This window comes from Stenella coeruleoalba, assembly GCF_951394435.1.
Source record: "Stenella coeruleoalba genome assembly, contig: scaffold_193, whole genome shotgun sequence".
NCBI classification, from domain to species: domain Eukaryota; kingdom Metazoa; phylum Chordata; class Mammalia; order Artiodactyla; family Delphinidae; genus Stenella; species Stenella coeruleoalba.
In genome coordinates, this window is record NW_027646145.1 from 577,752 (window position 1) to 597,309 (window position 19,558).

A 19,558-nucleotide genomic window follows, 5' to 3' on the forward strand; every position below is an offset into this window, starting at 1 on the left:
TCAGACCCGTAGCAGCATAATGAGTGGATTCAGGTACGATGATTCTAACTGAAATAAGTCACACAGAAAAAGAAACATCATAAGATATCACTAATACACGGAATGTAAACTTGGCTACACAGGAACTGAATTCCAAAACAGAACAGGGTCTCAAATTTAGAAAACCAACTTATGCTTGCTTAAGGGGAAAGGTGAGTTGGGGTGCTGCATAAAACCAGAGATTGAAATGAGCACAGATAAAGTTCCTTAAGCCAAATATGGAATAGACAAGAGCTACTCCTTGCTCAACGAAATGGACTCAACACCCCATATTAAACGCCTAAGAATGTACCTGACTAGTAAGTATCTTAAAACCTATGGATTGCTATGTCTCCGAAAGAGAATCAAGCATGTGTACAGGGGCATAAACGCAGCAGTGATAGGATTGGAGAGGTTCGGTGAGCAAATGAAGACCCTTTGAAGTCATATTGCATGGTACCCATTCCACGGGTTTCAACTACCCAAGTTTAAGGTATTCTTCCTTCAGCTAAAACATGCATGTGGAACCGAGAGTATGATCAACCATGTGATCGGGAGACGTGTTCAAATATGTCTCAGTTTTCGTACCCTGGTACTCGGGTGCAACACTCCAGACGCTTTACTAACACTCTCCCGACTTAGAGAGTCAGTACCTTTAACCTCCTGTTTGGCCCAGTTTGCAATTTCTGTGGAAGATGAACAGGAATAGCGAGAACCAATGAGAGACTAGCTGGAGGTGTCTGGACGGGCAAATTTAACTCTCATTTCCCACCAGGAAGAGGAATTAACCAAAGGATCAGCGTGCCGTGCCGGAACCAGATTAGGGCCTGAAGCCATCCTGCGGTGTTGCGGCCAGGTCACAAGAAAGCGAGTTGAAGAAAGGAGCTCAGGGGCACTGTAATTCACAAACCTGCAGAGTTATAAATGACAGCTATCGTCCAAAAGTACACTGAAGTAAGGCTGCCAAGAGGACTTGAAAGCGGGGCAGAATTGCAGGAAACCGATTTCAGGAGGTAGACTGGAATTGCATTGAAAGCATAGGAAAAGAGACAGAACGTCCACAATGATGCACTTGGCCAAAAAGGGCGTATGCGTTTTTTCCTGAATATATTCAGGAAAAAACGCATACGCCCTTTTTGGCCAACCAAGCAAACTTGCAAAGGAAATCTGCACTACAATGAAGTCTCACTTCCCCCCGGTCAAAAGGGCCATCTGAAAAAAGTGTAAAATCCAGAAAGGCAGGACAGGCCATGGAGAACTGGGAGCCTTGTTATGCTGATGGGCGGGATGTAAATTGCCAACAGACACTCGGGACAAGTGTATGGTGTTTCCTGAAACATCTAAAAAACAAAGCAACAGAGCCTAGGGCACTTCCACTTATGGTCCTATAGCTTAGGGAAATTAAAATCAAAAAGACACAGCCACCCCAAAGTTTGGGACGCCTCTGTTTACAAGAACCTCGTTTACCGTACAAGTTCAATATCACAGAAAGTGAAAAATGGATAAAGAACTTGCGGTACTTACGTACAATGCAGTATCACTCAGCAATGAAATCTATGTCATCAGGCCTGTAGCAGCAGAATGAGTGGATACAGGTACGATGTTTCTAACTGAAATAAGTCACACAGAAAAAGAAATATCATAAGATATCACTAATACACGGAATGTAAACTTGGCTACACAGGAACTGAATTACAGAACAGAACAGGGTCTCAAATTTAGAAAACCAACTTATGCTTGCTTAAGGGGAAAGGTGAGTTGGGGAGCTGCATAAAACCAGAGATTGAAATGAGCACAGATAAAGTTCCTTAAGCCAAATATGGAATAGACAAGAGCTACTCCTTGCTCAAGAAATGGACTCAACACCCCATATTAAACGCCTAAGAATGTACCTGACTAGTAAGTATCTTAAAACCTATGGATTACTATGTCTCCAAAAGAGAATCAAGCGTGTGTACAGGGACATAAACGCAGCAGTGATAGGATTGGAGAGGTTCGGTGAGCCAATGAAGACCCTTTGAAATCATATTGCATGGTACCCAACCACGGGTCTCAACTCTCCAGGTTTAAGGTATTCTTCCTTCAGCTAAAACATGCATGTGGAACCCAGAGTATGATCAATCATGTGAACGGGAGACGTGGTCAAATATGTCTCAGTTTTCCTCCCCTGGTACTCGGGTGCAACATTCCAGACGCTTTACTAACACTCTCCCCACTTGGAGAGTCAGCGCCTTTAACCTCCTGTTTGGCCCAGTTTGCAATTTCTGTGGAAGATGAACAGGAATAGGGAGAACCCATGAGAGACTAGCTGGAGGTGTCTGGACGGGCAAATTTAACTCTCATTTCCCACCAGGAAGAGGAAATAACCAAAGGCTCAGCGTGCCGTGCCGGAACCAGATTAGGGCCTGAAGCCATCCTGCAGTGTTGCGGCCAGCTCAAAAGAAAGCGAATTGAAGAAAGGAGCTCAGGGGCACTGTAATTCACAAACCTGCAGAGTTATAAATGACGGCTATCGTCCAAAAATATACTGAAGTAAGGCTGCCAAGAGGACTTGAAAGCGGGGCAGAATTGCAGGGAACCGATTTCAGGAGGTAGACTGGAATTGCATTGAAAGCATAGGAAAAGAGGCAGAACGTCACAATGATGCACTTGGCCAAAAAGTGCGTATGCGTTTCTTCCTGAATATATTCAGGAAAAAACGCATCCGCTCTTTTTGGCCAACCAAGCAAGCTTGAAAAGGAAATCTGCACTACAATGAAGTCTCACTTCTCCCCGGTCAAAAGGGCCATCTGAAAAAAGTGTAAAATCCAGAAAGGCAGGACAGGCCATGGAGAACTGGGAGCCTTGTTATGCTCTTGGGCGGGATGTAAATTGCCAACAGACACTCGGGAGAAGTGTATGGTGTTTCCTGAAACATCTAAAAAACAAACCAACAGAGCCTAGGGCACTTCCACTTATGGTCCTATAGCTTAGGGAAATTAAAATCAAAAAAACACAGCCACCCCAAAGTTTGGGACGCCTCTGTTTTCAAGAACCTCGTTTACCATACAAGTTCAACATCACAGAAAGTGAAAAATGGACAAAGAACTTGTGGTACTTAAGTACTTTGCAATATCACTCAGCAATGAAATCTATGTCATCAGGCCCTTAGCAGCACAATGAGTGGATTCAGGTACGATGATTCTAACTGAAATAAGTCACACAGAAAAAGAAACATCATAAGATATCACTAATACACGGAATGTAAACTTGGCTACACAGGAACTGAATTACAGAACAGAACAGGGTCTCAAATTTAGAAAACCAACTTATGCTTGCTTAAGGGGAAAGGTGAGCTGGGGTGCTGCATAAAACCAGAGATTGAAATGAGCACAGATAAAGTTCCTTAAGTCAAATATGGAATAGACAAGAGCTACTCCTTGCTCAAGAAAAAGGACTCAACACCCCATATTAAACGCCTAAGAATGTACCTGACTAGTAAGTATCTTAAAACCTATGGATTGCTATGTCTCCAAAAGAGAATCAAGCGTGTGTACAGGGGCATAAACGCAGCAGTGATAGGATTGGAGAGGTTCGGTGAGCAAATGAAGACCGTTTGAAGTCATATTGCATGGTACCCATTACACGGTTCTCAACTCTCCAGGTTTAAGGTATTCTTCCTTCAGCTAAAACATGCATGTGGAACCCAGAGTATGATCAACCATGTGAACGTGAGACGTGTTCAAATATGTCTCAGTTTTCCTCCCCTGGTACTCGGGTGCAACATTCCAGATGCTTTACTAACACTCTCCCCACTTGGAGAGTCAGCGCCTTTAACCTCCTGTTTGGCCCAGTTTGCAATTTCTGCGGAAGATGAACAGGAATAGGGAGAACCAATGAGAGACTAGCTGGAGGTGTCTGGATGGGCAAATTTAACTCTCATTTCCCACCAGGAAGAGGAAATAACCAAAGGCACAGCGTGCCGTGCCAGAACCAGATTAGGGCCTGAAGCCATCCTGCGGTGTTGCGGCCAGGTCACAAGAAAGCGAGTTGAAGAAAGGAGCTCAGGGGCACTGTAATTCACAAACCTGCAGAGTTATAAATGACGGCTATCGTCCAAAAATATACTGAAGTAAGGCTGCCAAGAGGACTTGAAAGCGGGGCAGAATTGCAGGAAACCGATTTCAGGAGGTAGACTGGAATTGCATTGAAAGCATAGGAAAAGAGGCAGAACGTCCACAATGATGCACTTGGCCAAAAAGGGCGTATGCGTTTTTTCCTGAATATATTCAGGAAAAAACGCATACGCCCTTTTTGGCCAACCAAGCAAGCTTGCAAAGGAAATCTGCACTACAATGAAGTCTCACTTCCCCCCGGTCAAAAGGGCCATCTGAAAAAAGTGTAAAATCCAGAAAGGCAGGACAGGCCATGGAGAACTGGGAGCCTGTTATGCTGATGGGCGGGATGTAAATTGCCAACAGACACTTGGGACAAGTGTATGGTGTTTCCTGAAACACCTAAGAAACAAAGCAACAGAGCCTAGGGCACTTCCACTTATGGTCCTATAGCTTAGGGAAATTAAAATCAAAAAGACACAGCCACCCCAAAGTTTGGGACGCCTCTGTTTACAAGAACCTCGTTTACAGTACAAGTTCAACATCGCAGAAAGTGACAGATGGATAAAGAAGTTGTGGTATTTACTTACAAAGCAATATCACTCAGCAATGAAATCTATGTCATCAGGCCCTTAGCAGCACAATGAGTGGATTCAGGTATGATGATTCTAACTGAAATAAGTCACACAGAAAAAGAAACATCATAAGATATCAGTAATACACGGAATGTAAACTTGGCTACACAGGAACTGAATTCCAGAACAGAACAGGGTCTCAAATTTAGAAAACCAACTTATGCTTGCTTAAGGGTAAAGGTGAGTTGGGGTGCTGCATAAAACCAGAGATTGAAATGAGCACAGATAAAGTTCCTTAAGCCAAATATGGAATAGACAAGAGCTACTCCTTGCTCAAGAAAAAGGACTCAACACCCCATATTAAACGCCTAAGAATGTACCTGACTAGTAAGTATCTTAAAACCTATGGATTGCTATGTCTCCAAAAGAGAATCAAGCGTGTGTACAGGGGCATAAACGCAGCAGTGATAGGATTGGAGAGGTTCGGTGAGCAAATGAAGACCGTTTGAAGTCATATTGCATGGTACCCATTACACGGTTCTCAACTCTCCAGGTTTAAGGTATTCTTCCTTCAGCTAAAACATGCATGTGGAACCCAGAGTATGATCAACCATGTGAACGTGAGACGTGTTCAAATATGTCTCAGTTTTCCTCCCCTGGTACTCGGGTGCAACATTCCAGACGCTTTACTAACACTCTCCCGACTTGGAGAGTCAGTCCCTTTAACCTCCTGTTTGGCCGAGTTTGCAATTTCTGCAGAAGATGAACAGGAATAGCGAGAACCAATGAGAGACTAGCTGGAGGTGTCTGGACGGGCAAATTTAACTCTCATTTCCCACCAGGAAGAGGAAATAACCAAAGGCTCAGCGTGCCGTGCCGGAACCAGATTAGGGCCTGAAGCCATCCTGCGGTGTTGCGGCCAGGTCACAAGAAAGCGAGTTGTAGAAAGGAGCTCAGGGGCACTGTAATGCACAAACCTGCAGAGTTATAAATGACAGCGATCGTCCAAAAATATACTGAAATAAGGCTGCCAAGAGGACTTGAAAGTGGGGCAGAATTGCAGGAAACCGATTTCAGGAGGTAGACTGGAATTGCATTGAAAGCATAGGAAAAGAGGCAGAACGTCCACAATGATGCACTTGGCCAAAAAGGGCGTATGCATTTTTTCCTGAATATATTCAGGAAAAAACGCATACGCCCTTTTTGGCCAACCAAGCAAGCTTGCAAAGGAAATCTGCACTACAATGAAGTCTCACTTCCCCCCGGTCAAAAGGGCCATCTGAAAAAAGTGTAAAATCCAGAAAGGCAGGACAGGCCATGGAGAACTGGGAGCCTTGTTATGCTGATGGGCGGGATGTAAATTGCCAACAGACACTCAGGACAAGTGTATGGTGTTTCCTGAAACATCTAAAAAACAAAGCAACAGAGCCTAGGGCACTTCCACTTATGGTCCTATAGCTTAGGGAAATTAAAATCAAAAAGACACATCCACCCCAAAGTTTGGGACGCCTCTGTTTGCACGAACCTCGTTTACCGTACATGTTCAATATCACAGAAAGTGAAAAATGGATAAAGAACTTGTGGTACTTACGTACAATGCAGTATCACTCAGCAATGAAATCTATGTCATCAGACCCGTAGCAGCATAATGAGTGGATTCAGGTATGATGATTCTAACTGAAATAAGTCACACAGAAAAAGAAACATCATAAGATATCACTAATACACGGAATGTAAACTTGGCTACACAGGAACTGAATTCCAAAACAGAACAGGGTCTCAAATTTAGAAAACCAACTTATGCTTGCTTAAGGGTAAAGGTGAGTTGGGGTGCTGCATAAAACCAGAGATTGAAATGAGCACAGATAAAGTTCCTTAAGCCAAATATGGAATAGACAAGAGCTACTCCTTGCTCAACGAAATGGACTCAACACCCCATATTAAACGCCTAAGAATGTACCTGACTAGTAAGTATCTTAAAACCTATGGATTGCTATGTCTCCGAAAGAGAATCAAGCATGTGTACAGGGGCGTAAACGCCGCAGTGATAGGATTGGAGAGGTTCGGTGAGCAAATGAAGACCCTTTGAAGTCATAATGCATGGTACCCATTCCACGGGTTTCAACTACCCAGGTTTAAGGTATTCTACCTTCAGCTAAAACATGCATGTGGAACCTAGAGTATGATCAACCATGTGATCGGGAGACATGTTCAAATATGTCTCAGTTTTCGTACCCTGGTACTCGGGTGTAACATTCCAGACGCTTTACTAGCACTCTCCCGACTTGGAGAGTCAGCCCCTTTAACCTCCTGTTTGGCCCAGTTTGCAATTTCTGCGGAAGATGAACAGGAATAGGGAGAACCAATGAGAGACTAGCTGGAGGTGTCTGGACGGGCAAATTTAACTCTCATTTCCCACCAGGAAGAGGAAATAACCAAAGGCTCAGCGTGTCGTGCCAGAACCAGATTAGGGCCTGAAGCCATCCTGCGGTGTTGCGGCCAGCTCAAAATAAATCGAGTTGAAGAAAGGAGCTCAGGGGCACTGTAATTCACAAACCTGCAGAGTTATAAATGACAGCTATCGTCCAAAAATATACTGAAGTAAGGCTGCCAAGAGGACTTGAAAGCGGGGCAGAATTGCAGGAAACCGATTTCAGGAGGTAGACTGGAATTGCATTGAAAGCATAGGAAAAGAGGCAGAACGTCCACAATGATGCACTTGGCCAAAAAGGGCGTATGCGTTTTTTCCTGAATATATTCAGGAAAAAACGCATACGCCCTTTTTGGCCAACCAAGCAAGCTTGCAAAGGAAATCTGCACTACAATGAAGTCTCACTTCCCCCCGGTCAAAAGGGCCACCTGAAAAAAGTGTAAAATCCAGAAAGGCAGGACAGGCCATGGAGAACTGGGAGCCTTGTTATGCTGATGGGCGGGATGTAAATTGCCAACAGACACTCGGGACAAGTGTATGGTGTTTCCTGAAACATCTAAAAAACAAAGCAACAGAGCCTAGGGCACTTCCACTTATGGTCCTATAGCTTAGGGAAATTAAAATCAAAAAGACACAGCCACCCCAAAGTTTGGGACGCCTCTGTTTACAAGATCCTCGTTTACCGTACAAGTTCAATATCACAGAAAGTGAAAAATGGATAAAGAACTTGTGGTACTTACGTACAATGCAGTATCACTCAGCAATGAAATCTATGTCATCAGGCCCTTAGCAGCACAATGAGTGGATTCAGGTACGATGATTCTAACTGAAATAAGTCACACAGAAAAAGAAACATCATAAGATATCAGTAATACACGGAATGTAAACTTGGCTACACAGGAACTGAATTCCAAAACAGAACAGGGTCTCAAATTTAGAAAACCAACTTATGCTTGCTTAAGGGGAAAGGTGAGTTGGGGTGCTGCATAAAACCAGAGATTGAAATGAGCACAGATAAAGTTCCTTAAGCCAAATGTGGAATAGACAAGAGCCACTCCTTGCTCAACGAAATGGACTCAAAACCCCATATTAAACGCCTAAGAATGTACCTGACTAGTAAGTATCTTAAAACCTATGGATTGCTATGTCTCCGAAAGAGAATCAAGCATGTGTACAGAGGCATAAACGCAGCAGTGATAGGATTGGAGAGGTTCGGTGAGCAAATGAAGACCCTTTGAAGTCACATTGCATGGTACCCATTCCACGGGTTTCAACTACTCAGGTTTAAGGTATTCTTCCTTCAGCTAAAACATGCATGTGGAACCCAGAGTATGATCAACCGTGTGAACGGGAGACGTGTTCAAATATGTCTCAGTTTTCCTCCCCTGGTACTCGGGTGCAACATTCCAGATGCTTTACTAACACTCTCCCCACTTGGAGAGTCAGCGCCTTTAACCTCCTGTTTGGCCCAGTTTGCAATTTCTGCGGAAGATGAACAGGAATAGGGAGAACCAATGAGAGACTAGCTGGAGGTGTCTGGATGGGCAAATTTAACTCTCATTTCCCACCAGGAAGAGGAAATAACCAAAGGCACAGCGTGCCGTGCCAGAACCAGATTAGGGCCTGAAGCCATCCTGCGGTGTTGCGGCCATGTCACAAGAAAGCGAGTTGAAGAAAGGAGCTCAGGGGCACTGTAATTCACAAACCTGCAGAGTTATAAATGACAGCTATCGTCCAAAAATATACTGAAGTAAGGCTGCCAAGAGGACTTGAAAGCGGGGCAGAATTGCAGGAAACCGATTTCAGGAGGTAGACTGGAATTGCATTGAAAGCATAGGAAAAGAGGCAGAACGTCCACAATGATGCACTTAGCCAAAAAGGGCGTATGCGTTTTTTCCTGAATAGACTGGAATTGCATTGAAAGCATAGGAAAAGAGGCAGAACGTCCACAATGATGCACTTGGCCACAAAGGGCGTATGCGTTTTTTCCTGAATATATTCAGGAAAAATATATTCAGGAAATAAATTCAGGAATATATTCAGGAAAAAACGCATACGCCCTTTTTGGCCAACCAAGCAAGCTTGCAAAGGAAATATGCACTACAATGAAGTCTCACTTCCCCCCGGTCAAAAGGGCCATCTGAAAAAAGTGTAAAATCCAGAAAGGCAGGACAGGCCATGGAGAACTGGGAGCCTTGTTATGCTGATGGGCGGGATGTAAATTGCCAACAGACACTCGGGACAAGTGTATGGTGTTTCCTGAAACACCTAAGAAACAAAGCAACAGAGCCTAGGGCACTTCCACTTATGGTCCTATAGCTTAGGGAAATTAAAATCAAAAAGACACAGCCACCCCAAAGTTTGGGACGCCTCTGTTTACAAGAACCTCGTTTACAGTACAAGTTCAACATCGCAGAAAGTGACAGATGGATAAAGAAGTTGTGGTATTTACTTACAAAGCAATATCACTCAGCAATGAAATCTATGTCATCAGGCCCTTAGCAGCACAATGAGTGGATTCAGGTATGATGATTCTAACTGAAATAAGTCACACAGAAAAAGAAACATCATAAGATATCAGTAATACACGGAATGTAAACTTGGCTACACAGGAACTGAATTACAGAACAGAACAGGGTCTCAAATTTAGAAAACCAACTTATGCTTGCTTAAGGGTAAAGGTGAGTTGGGGTGCTGCATAAAACCAGAGATTGAAATGAGCACAGATAAAGTTCCTTAAGCCAAATATGGAATAGACAAGAGCTACTCCTTGCTCAACGAAATGGACTCAACACCCCATATTAAACGCCTAAGAATGTACCTGACTAGTAAGTATCTTAAAACCTATGGATTGCTATGTCTCCAAAAGAGAATCAAGCGTGTGTACAGGGGCATAAACGCAGCAGTGATAGGATTGGAGAGGTTCGGTGAGCAAATGAAGACCCTTTTAAGTCATATTGTATGGTACCCATTCCACGGGTCTCAACTCTCCAGGTTTAAGGTATTCTTCCTTCAGCTAAAACATGCATGTGGAACCCAGAGTATGATCAACCGTGTGAACGGGAGACGTGTTCAAATATGTCTCAGTTTTCCTCCCCTGGTACTCGGGTGCAACATTCCAGACGCTTTACTAACACTCTCCCCACTTGGAGAGTCAGCGCCTTTAACCTCCTGTTTGGCCCAGTTTGCAATTTCTGCGGAAGATGAACAGGAATAGGGAGAACCAATGAGAGACTAGCTGGAGGTGTCTGGCGGGCAAATTTAACTCTCATTTCCCACCAGGAAGAGGAAATAACCAAAGACTCAGCATGCCGTGCCGGAACCAGATTGGGCCTGAAGCCATCCTGCGGTGTTGCGGCCATGTCACAAGAAAGCGAGTTGAAGAAAGGAGCTCAGGGGCACTGTAATTCACAAACCTGCAGAGTTATAAATGACAGCTATCGTCCAAAAATATACTGAAGTAAGGCTGCCAAGAGGACTTGAAAGCGGGGCAGAATTGCAGGAAACCGATTTCAGGAGGTAGACTGGAATTGCATTGAAAGCATAGGAAAAGAGGCAGCATGTCCACAATGATGCACTTGGCCAAAAAGGGCGTATGCGTTTTTTCCTGAATATATTCAGGAAAAAACGCATACGCCCTTTTTGGCCAACCAAGCAAGCTTGCAAAGGAAATCTGCACTACAATGAAGTCTCACTTCCCCCCGGTCAAAAGGGCCATCTGAAAAAAGTGTAAAATCCAGAAAGCCAGGACAGGCCATGGAGAACTGGGAGCCTTGTTATGCTGATGGGCGGGATGTAAATTGCAAACAGACACTCGGGAGAAGTGTATGGTGTTTCCTGAAACATCTAAAAAACAAAGCAACAGAGCCTAGGGCACTTCCACTTATGGTCCTATAGCTTAGGGAAATTAAAATCAAAAAGACACAGCCACCCCAAAGTTTGGAACGGCTCTGTTTACAAGAACCTCGTTTACCGTTCAAGTTCAGTATCACAGAAAGTGAAAAATGGATAAAGAAGTTGTGGTATTTACTTACAAAGCAATATCACTCAGCAATGAAAGCTATGTCATCAGGCCCTTAGCAGCACAATGAGTGGATTCAGGTATGATGATTCTAACTGAAATAAGTCACACAGAAAAAGAAACATCATAAGATATCAGTAATACACGGAATGTAACCTTGGCTACACAGGAACTGAATTACAGAACAGAACAGGGTCTCAAATTTAGAAAACCAACTTATGCTTGCTTAAGGGGAAAGGTGAGTTGGGGTGCTGCATAAAACCAGAGATTGAAATGAGCACAGATAAAGTTCCTTAAGCCAAATATGGAATAGACAAGAGCTACTCCTTGCTCAACGAAATGGACTCAACACCCCATATTAAACGCCTAAGAATGTACCTGACTAGTAAGTATCTTAAAACCTATGGATTGCTATGGCTCCAAAAGAGAATCAAGCGTGTGTACAGGGACATAAACGCAGCAGTGATAGGATTGGAGAGGTTTGGTGAGCAAATGAAGACCCTTTGAAGACATATTGCATGGTACCCATTACACGGTTCTCAACTCTCCAGGTTTAAAGTATTCTTCCTTCAGCTGAAACATGCATGTGGAACCCAGAGTATGATCAACCGTGTGAACGGGAGACGTGTTCAAATATGTCTCAGTTTTCCTCCCCTGGTACTCGGGTGCAACATTCCAGACGCTTTACTAACACTCTCCCCACTTGGAGAGTCAGCGCCTTTAACATCCTGTTTGGCCCAGTTTGCATTTTCTGCGGAAGATGAACAGGAATAGCGAGAACCAATGAGAGACTAGCTGGAGGTGTCTGGACGGGCAAATTTAACTCTCATTTCCCACCAGGAAGAGGAAATAACCAAAAGCTCAGCGTGCCGTGCCGGAACCAGATTAGGGCCTGAAGCCATCCTGCGGTGTTGCGGCCAGGTCACAAGAAAGCGAGTTGTAGAAAGGATCTCAGGGGCACTGTAATGCACAAACCTGCAGAGTTATAAATGACAGCTATCGTCCAAAAATATACTGAAATAAGGCTGCCAAGAGGACTTGAAAGTGGGGCAGAATTGCAGGAAACCGATTTCAGGAGGTAGACTGGAATTGCATTGAAAGCATAGGAAAAGAGGCAGAACGTCCACAATGATGCACTTGGCCAAAAAGGGCGTATGCGTTTTTTCCTGAATATATTCAGGAAAAAATGCATACGCCCTTTTTGGCCAACCAAGCAAGCTTGCAAAGGAAATCTGCACTACAATGAAGTCTCACTTCCCCCCGGTCAAAAGGGCCATCTGAAAAAAGTGTAAAATCCAGAAAGGCAGGACAGGCCATGGAGAACTGGGAGCCTTGTTATGCTGATGGGCGGGATGTAAATTGCCAACAGACACTCAGGACAAGTGTATGGTGTTTCCTGAAACATCTAAAAAACAAAGCAACAGAGCCTAGGGCACTTCCACTTATGGTCCTATAGCTTAGGGAAATTAAAATCAAAAAGACACATCCACCCCAAAGTTTGGGACGCCTCTGTTTGCAAGAACCTCGTTTACCGTACATGTTCAATATCACAGAAAGTGAAAAATGGATAAAGAACTTGTGGTACTTACGTACAATGCAGTATCACTCAGCAATGAAATCTATGTCATCAGACCCGTAGCAGCATAATGAGTGGATTCAGGTATGATGATTCTAACTGAAATAAGTCACACAGAAAAAGAAACATCATAAGATATCACTAATACACGGAATGTAAACTTGGCTACACAGGAACTGAATTCCAAAACAGAACAGGGTCTCAAATTTAGAAAACCAACTTATGCTTGCTTAAGGGGAAAGGTGAGTGGGGGTGCTGCATAAAACCAGAGATTGAAATGAGCACAGATAAAGTTCCTTAAGCCAAATATGGAATAGACAAGGGCTACTCCTTGTTCAACGAAATGGACTCAACACCGCATATTAAACGCCTAAGAATGTACCTGACTAGTAAGTATCTTAAAACCTATGGATTGCTATGTCTCCAAAAGAGAATCAAGCATGTGTACAGGGGCATAAACGCAGCAGTGATAGGATTGGAGAGGTTCGGTGAGCAAATGAAGACCCTTTGAAGTCATATTGCATGGTACCCATTCCACGGGTTTCAACTACCCAGGTTTAAGGTATTCTTCCTTCAGCTAAAACATGCATGTGGAACCTAGAGTATGATCAACCGTGTGAACGGGAGACGTGTTCAAATATGTCTCAGTTTTCGTACCTGGTACTCGGGTGCAACATTCCAGATGCTTTACTAACACTCTCCCCACTTGGAGAGTCAGCGCCTTTAACCTCCTGTTTGGCCCAGTTTGCAATTTCTGCGGAAGATGAACAGGAATAGGGAGAACCAATGAGAGACTAGTTGGAGGTGTCTGGATGGGCAAATTTAACTCTCATTTCCCACCAGGAAGAGGAAATAACCAAAGGCACAGCGTGCCGTGCCAGAACCAGATTAGGGCCTGAAGCCATCCTGCAGTGTTGCGGCCAGGTCACAAGAAAGCGAGTTGAAGAAAGGAGCTCAGGGGCACTGTAATTCACAAACCTGCAGAGTTATAAATGACAGGTATCGTCCAAAAATATACTGAAGTAAGGCTGCCAAGAGGACTTGAAAGCGGGGCAGAATTGCAGGAAACCGATTTCAGGAGGTAGACTGGAATTGCATTGAAAGCATAGGAAAAGAGGCAGAACGTCCACAATGATGCACTTGGCCAAAAAGGGCGTATGCGTTTTTTCCTGAATATATTCAGGAAAAAACGCATACGCACTTTTTGGCCACCCAAGCAAGCTTGCAAAGGAAATCTGCACTACAATGAAGTCTCACTTCCCCCCGGTCAAAAAGGCCAGCTGAAAAAAGTGTAAAATCCAGAAAGGCAGGACAGGCCATGGAGAACTGGGAGCCTGTTATGCTGATGGGCGGGATGTAAATTGCCAACAGACACTTGGGACAAGTGTATGGTGTTTCCTGAAACACCTAAGAAACAAAGCAACAGAGCCTAGGGCACTTCCACTTATGGTCCTATAGCTTAGGGAAATTAAAATCAAAAAGACACAGCCACCCCAAAGTTTGGGACGCCTCTGTTTACAAGAACCTCGTTTACAGTACAAGTTCAACATCGCAGAAAGTGACAGATGGATAAAGAAGTTGTGGTATTTACTTACAAAGCAATATCACTCAGCAATGAAATCTATGTCATCAGGCCCTTAGCAGCACAATGAGTGGATTCAGGTATGATGATTCTAACTGAAATAAGTCACACAGAAAAAGAAACATCATAAGATATCAGTAATACACGGAATGTAAACTTGGCTACACAGGAACTGAATTCCAGAACAGAACAGGGTCTCAAATTTAGAAAACCAACTTATGCTTGCTTAAGGGTAAAGGTGAGTTGGGGTGCTGCATAAAACCAGAGATTGAAATGAGCACAGATAAAGTTCCTTAAGCCAAATATGGAATAGACAAGAGCTACTCCTTGCTCAACGAAATGGACTCAACACCCCATATTAAACGCCTAAGAATGTACCTGACTAGTAAGTATCTTAAAACCTATGGATTGCTATGTCTCCGAAAGAGAATCAAGCATGTGTACAGGGGCGTAAACGCCGCAGTGATAGGATTGGAGAGGTTCGGTGAGCAAATGAAGACCCTTTGAAGTCATAATGCATGGTACCCATTCCACGGGTTTCAACTACCCAGTTTTAAGATATTCTTCCTTCAGCTAAAACATGCATGTGGAACCTAGAGTATGATCAACCATGTGATCGGGAGACATGTTCAAATATGTCTCAGTTTTCGTACCCTGGTACTCGGGTGTAACATTCCAGACGCTTTACTAGCACTCTCCCGACACGGAGAGTCAGCCCCTTTAACCTCCTGTTTGGCCCAGTTTGCAATTTCTGCGGAAGATGAACAGGAATAGGGAGAACCAATGAGAGACTAGCTGGAGGTGTCTGGACGGGCAAATTTAACTCTCATTTCCCACCAGGAAGAGGAAATAACCAAAGGCTCAGCGTGCCGTGCCGGAACCAGATTAGGGCCTGAAGCCATCCTGCGGTGTTGCGGCCAGCTCAAAAGAAATCGAGTTGAAGAAAGGAGCTCAGGGGCACTGTAATTCACAAACCTGCAGAGTTATAAATGACAGCTATCGTCCAAAAATATACTGAAGTAAGGCTGCCAAGAGGACTTGAAAGCGGGGCAGAATTGCAGGAAACCGATTTCAGGAGGTAGACTGGAATTGCATTGAAAGCATAGGAAAAGAGGCAGAACGTCCACAATGATGCACTTGGCCAAAAAGGGCGTATGCGTTTTTTCCTGAATATATTCAGGAAAAAACGCATACTCCCTTTTTGGCCAACCAAGCAAGCTTGCAAAGGAAATCTGCACTACAATGAAGTCTCACTTCCCCCCGGTCAAAAGGGCCACCTGAAAAAAGTGTAAAATCCAGAAAGGCAGGACAGGCCATGGAGAACTGGGAGCCTTGTTATGCTGATGGGCGGGATGTAAATTGCCAACAGCCACTCGGGAGAAGTGTATGGTGTTTCCTGAAACATCTAAAAAACAAAGCAACAGAGCCTAGGGCACTTCCACTTATGGTCCTATAGCTTAGGGAAATTAAAATCAAAAAGACACAGCCACCCCAAAGTTTGGGACGCCTCTGTTTACAAGATCCTCGTTTACCGTACAAGTTCAATATCACAGAAAGTGAAAAATGGATAAAGAACTTGTGGTACTTACGTACAATGCAGTATCACTCAGCAATGAAATCTATGTCATCAGGCCCTTAGCAGCACAATGAGTGGATTCAGGTACGATGATTCTAACTGAAATAAGTCACACAGAAAAAGAAACATCATAAGATATCAGTAATACACGGAATGTAAACTTGGCTACACAGGAACTGAATTCCAAAACAGAACAGGGTCTCAAATTTAGAAAACCAACTTATGCTTGCTTAAGGGGAAAGGTGAGTTGGGGTGCTGCATAAAACCAGAGATTGAAATGAGCACAGATAAAGTTCCTTAAGCCAAATGTGGAATAGACAAGAGCCAGTCCTTGCTCAACGAAATGGACTCAAAACCCCATATTAAACGCCTAAGAATGTACCTGACTAGTAAGTATCTTAAAACCTATGGATTGCTATGTCTCCGAAAGAGAATCAAGCATGTGTACAGAGGCATAAACGCAGCAGTGATAGGATTGGAGAGGTTCGGTGAGCAAATGAAGACCCTTTGAAGTCATATTGCATGGTACCCATTCCACGGGTTTCAACTACTCAGGTTTAAGGTATTCTTCCTTCAGCTAAAACATGCATGTGGAACCCAGAGTATGATCAACCGTGTGAACGGGAGACGTGTTCAAATATGTCTCAGTTTTCCTCCCCTGGTACTCGGGTGCAACATTCCAGATGCTTTACTAACACTCTCCCCACTTGGAGAGTCAGCGCCTTTAACCTCCTGTTTGGCCCAGTTTGCAATTTCTGCGGAAGATGAACAGGAATAGGGAGAACCAATGAGAGACTAGCTGGAGGTGTCTGGATGGGCAAATTTAACTCTCATTTCCCACCAGGAAGAGGAAATAACCAAAGGCACAGCGTGCCGTGCCAGAACCAGATTAGGGCCTGAAGCCATCCTGCGGTGTTGCGGCCATGTCACAAGAAAGCGAGTTGAAGAAAGGAGCTCAGGGGCACTGTAATTCACAAACCTGCAGAGTTATAAATGACAGCTATCGTCCAAAAATATACTGAAGTAAGGCTGCCAAGAGGACTTGAAAGCGGGGCAGAATTGCAGGAAACCGATTTCAGGAGGTAGACTGGAATTGCATTGAAAGCATAGGAAAAGAGGCAGAACGTCCACAATGATGCACTTGGCCAAAAAGGGCGTATGCGTTTTTTCCTGAATAGACTGGAATTGCATTGAAAGCATAGGAAAAGAGGCAGAACGTCCACAATGATGCACTTGGCCACAAAGGGCGTATGCGTTTTTTCCTGAATATATTCAGGAAAAATATATTCAGGAAATAAATTCAGGAATATATTCAGGAAAAAACGCATACGCCCTTTTTGGCCAACCAAGCAAGCTTGCAAAGGAAATCTGCACTACAATGAAGTCTCACTTCCCCCCGGTCAAAAAGGCCATCTGAAAAAAGTGTAAAATCCAGAAAGGCAGGACAGGCCATGGAGAACTGGGAGCCTGTTATGCTGATGGGCGGGATGTAAATTGCCAACAGACACTTGGGACAAGTGTATGGTGTTTCCTGAAACACCTAAGAAACAAAGCAACAGAGCCTAGGGCACTTCCACTTATGGTCCTATAGCTTAGGGAAATTAAAATCAAAAAGACACAGCCACCCCAAAGTTTGGGACGCCTCTGTTTACAAGAACCTCGTTTACAGTACAAGTTCAACATCGCAGAAAGTGACAGATGGATAAAGAAGTTGTGGTATTTACTTACAAAGCAATATCACTCAGCAATGAAATCTATGTCATCAGGCCCTTAGCAGCACAATGAGTGGATTCAGGTATGATGATTCTAACTGAAATAAGTCACACAGAAAAAGAAACATCATAAGATATCAGTAATACACGGAATGTAAACTTGGCTACACAGGAACTGAATTCCAGAACAGAACAGGGTCTCAAATTTAGAAAACCAACTTATGCTTGCTTAAGGGTAAAGGTGAGTTGGGGTGCTGCATAAAACCAGAGATTGAAATGAGCACAGATAAAGTTCCTTAAGCCAAATATGGAATAGACAAGAGCTACTCCTTGCTCAACGAAATGGACTCAACACCCCATATTAAACGCCTAAGAATGTACCTGACTAGTAAGTATCTTAAAACCTATGGATTGCTATGTCTCCGAAAGAGAATCAAGCGTGTGTACAGGGGCATAAACGCAGCAGTGATAGGATTGGAGAGGTTCGGTGAGCAAATGAAGACCCTTTGAAGTCGTATTGCATGGTACCCATTCCACGGATCTCAACTCTCCAGGTTTAAGGGATTCTTCCTTCAGCTAAAACATGCATGTGGAACCCAGAGTATGATCAACCGTGTGATCAGGAGACGTGTCATATATGTCTCAGTTTTTGTTCCCTGGTACTCGGGTGCAACATTCCAGACGCTTTGCTAACACTCTCCCGTCTTGGAGAGTCAGTGCCTTTAACCTCCTGTTTGGCCCAGTTTGCAATTTCTGCGGAAGATGAACAGGAATAGTGAGGACCAATGAGAGACTAGCTGGAGGTGTCTGGATGGGCAAATTTAACTCTCATTTCCCACCAGGAAGAGGAATTAACCAAAGGCTCAACTTGCCATGCCGGAACCACACTAGGGCCTGAAGCAATCCTGCGGTGTTGCGGCCAGCTCACAAGAAAGCGTGTTGAAGAAAGGAGCTCAGGGGCACTGTCATTCACAAACCTGCAGAGTTATAAATGACAGCTATCGTCCAAAAATACATTGAAGTAAGGCTGCCAAGAGGACTTGAAAGCGGGGCAGAATAGCAGGCAACCGATTTCAGGAGGTAGACTGGAATTGCATGTAAAGCATAGGAAAAGAGGCAGAACGTCCACAATGATGCACTTGGCCAAAAAGGGCGTATGCGTTTTTTCCTGAATATATTCAGGAAAAAACGCATACGCCCTTTTTGGCCAACCAAGCAAGCTTGCAAAGGAAATCTGCACTACAATGAAATCTCACTTTCCCCCCCGCCCCGTCAAAAGGGCCATCTGAAAAAAGTGTAAAATCCAGAAAGGCAGGACAGGCCATGGAGAACTGGGAGCCTTGTTATGCTGATGGGCAGGATGTAAACTGCCAACAGCCACTCGGGAGAAGTGTATGGTGTTTCCTGAAACATCTAAAAAACAAAGCAACAGAGCCTAGGGCACTTCCACTTATGGTCCTATAGCCTTGGGAAATTAAAATCAAAAAGACACAGCCACCCCAAAGTTTGGGACGACTCTGTTTACAAGAACCTCGTTTACGGTACAAGGTCAATATCGCAGAAAGTGAAAAATGGATAAAGAAGTTGTGGTACTTACGTACAATGCAATATCACTCAGCAATGAAATCTATGTCATCAGGCCCGTAGCAGCATAATGAGTGGATTCAGGTATGATGATTCTAACTGAAATAAGTCACACAGAAAAAGAAACATCATAAGATAACACTAGTACACGGAATGTAAACTTGGCTACACAGGAACTGGATTACAAAACAGAACAGGGTCTCAAATGTAGAAAACCAACTTATGCTTGCTTAAGGGGAAAGGTGAGTTGGGGTGCTGCATAAAACCAGAGATTGAAATGAGCACAGATAAAGTTCCTTAAGCCAAATATGGAATAGACAAGAGCTACTCCTTGCTCAACGAAATGGACTCAACACCCCATATTAAACGCCTAAGCATGTACCTGAGTA

At 43.9% G+C, this 19,558-nt stretch overlaps 1 long non-coding RNA gene across 2 annotated transcripts in view; it reads right to left on the reverse strand.

Annotated features, from left to right (window-relative positions):
* LOC307181306 overlaps positions 1 to 19,558 on the reverse strand; it is a 30,407-nt gene that overhangs the window by 4,863 nt on the left and 5,986 nt on the right. Inside the window, exon 3 of one of the 2 annotated variants that reach the window (XR_013826388.1) lies at positions 18,458 to 18,562. The exons of the other annotated variant lie outside the window; for it this stretch is intronic. This is a non-coding gene — a long non-coding RNA (uncharacterized lncRNA). Of the gene's footprint in view, positions 1 to 18,457; positions 18,563 to 19,558 lie in introns of those variants that run through there. 2 annotated transcript variants of the gene reach the window in all.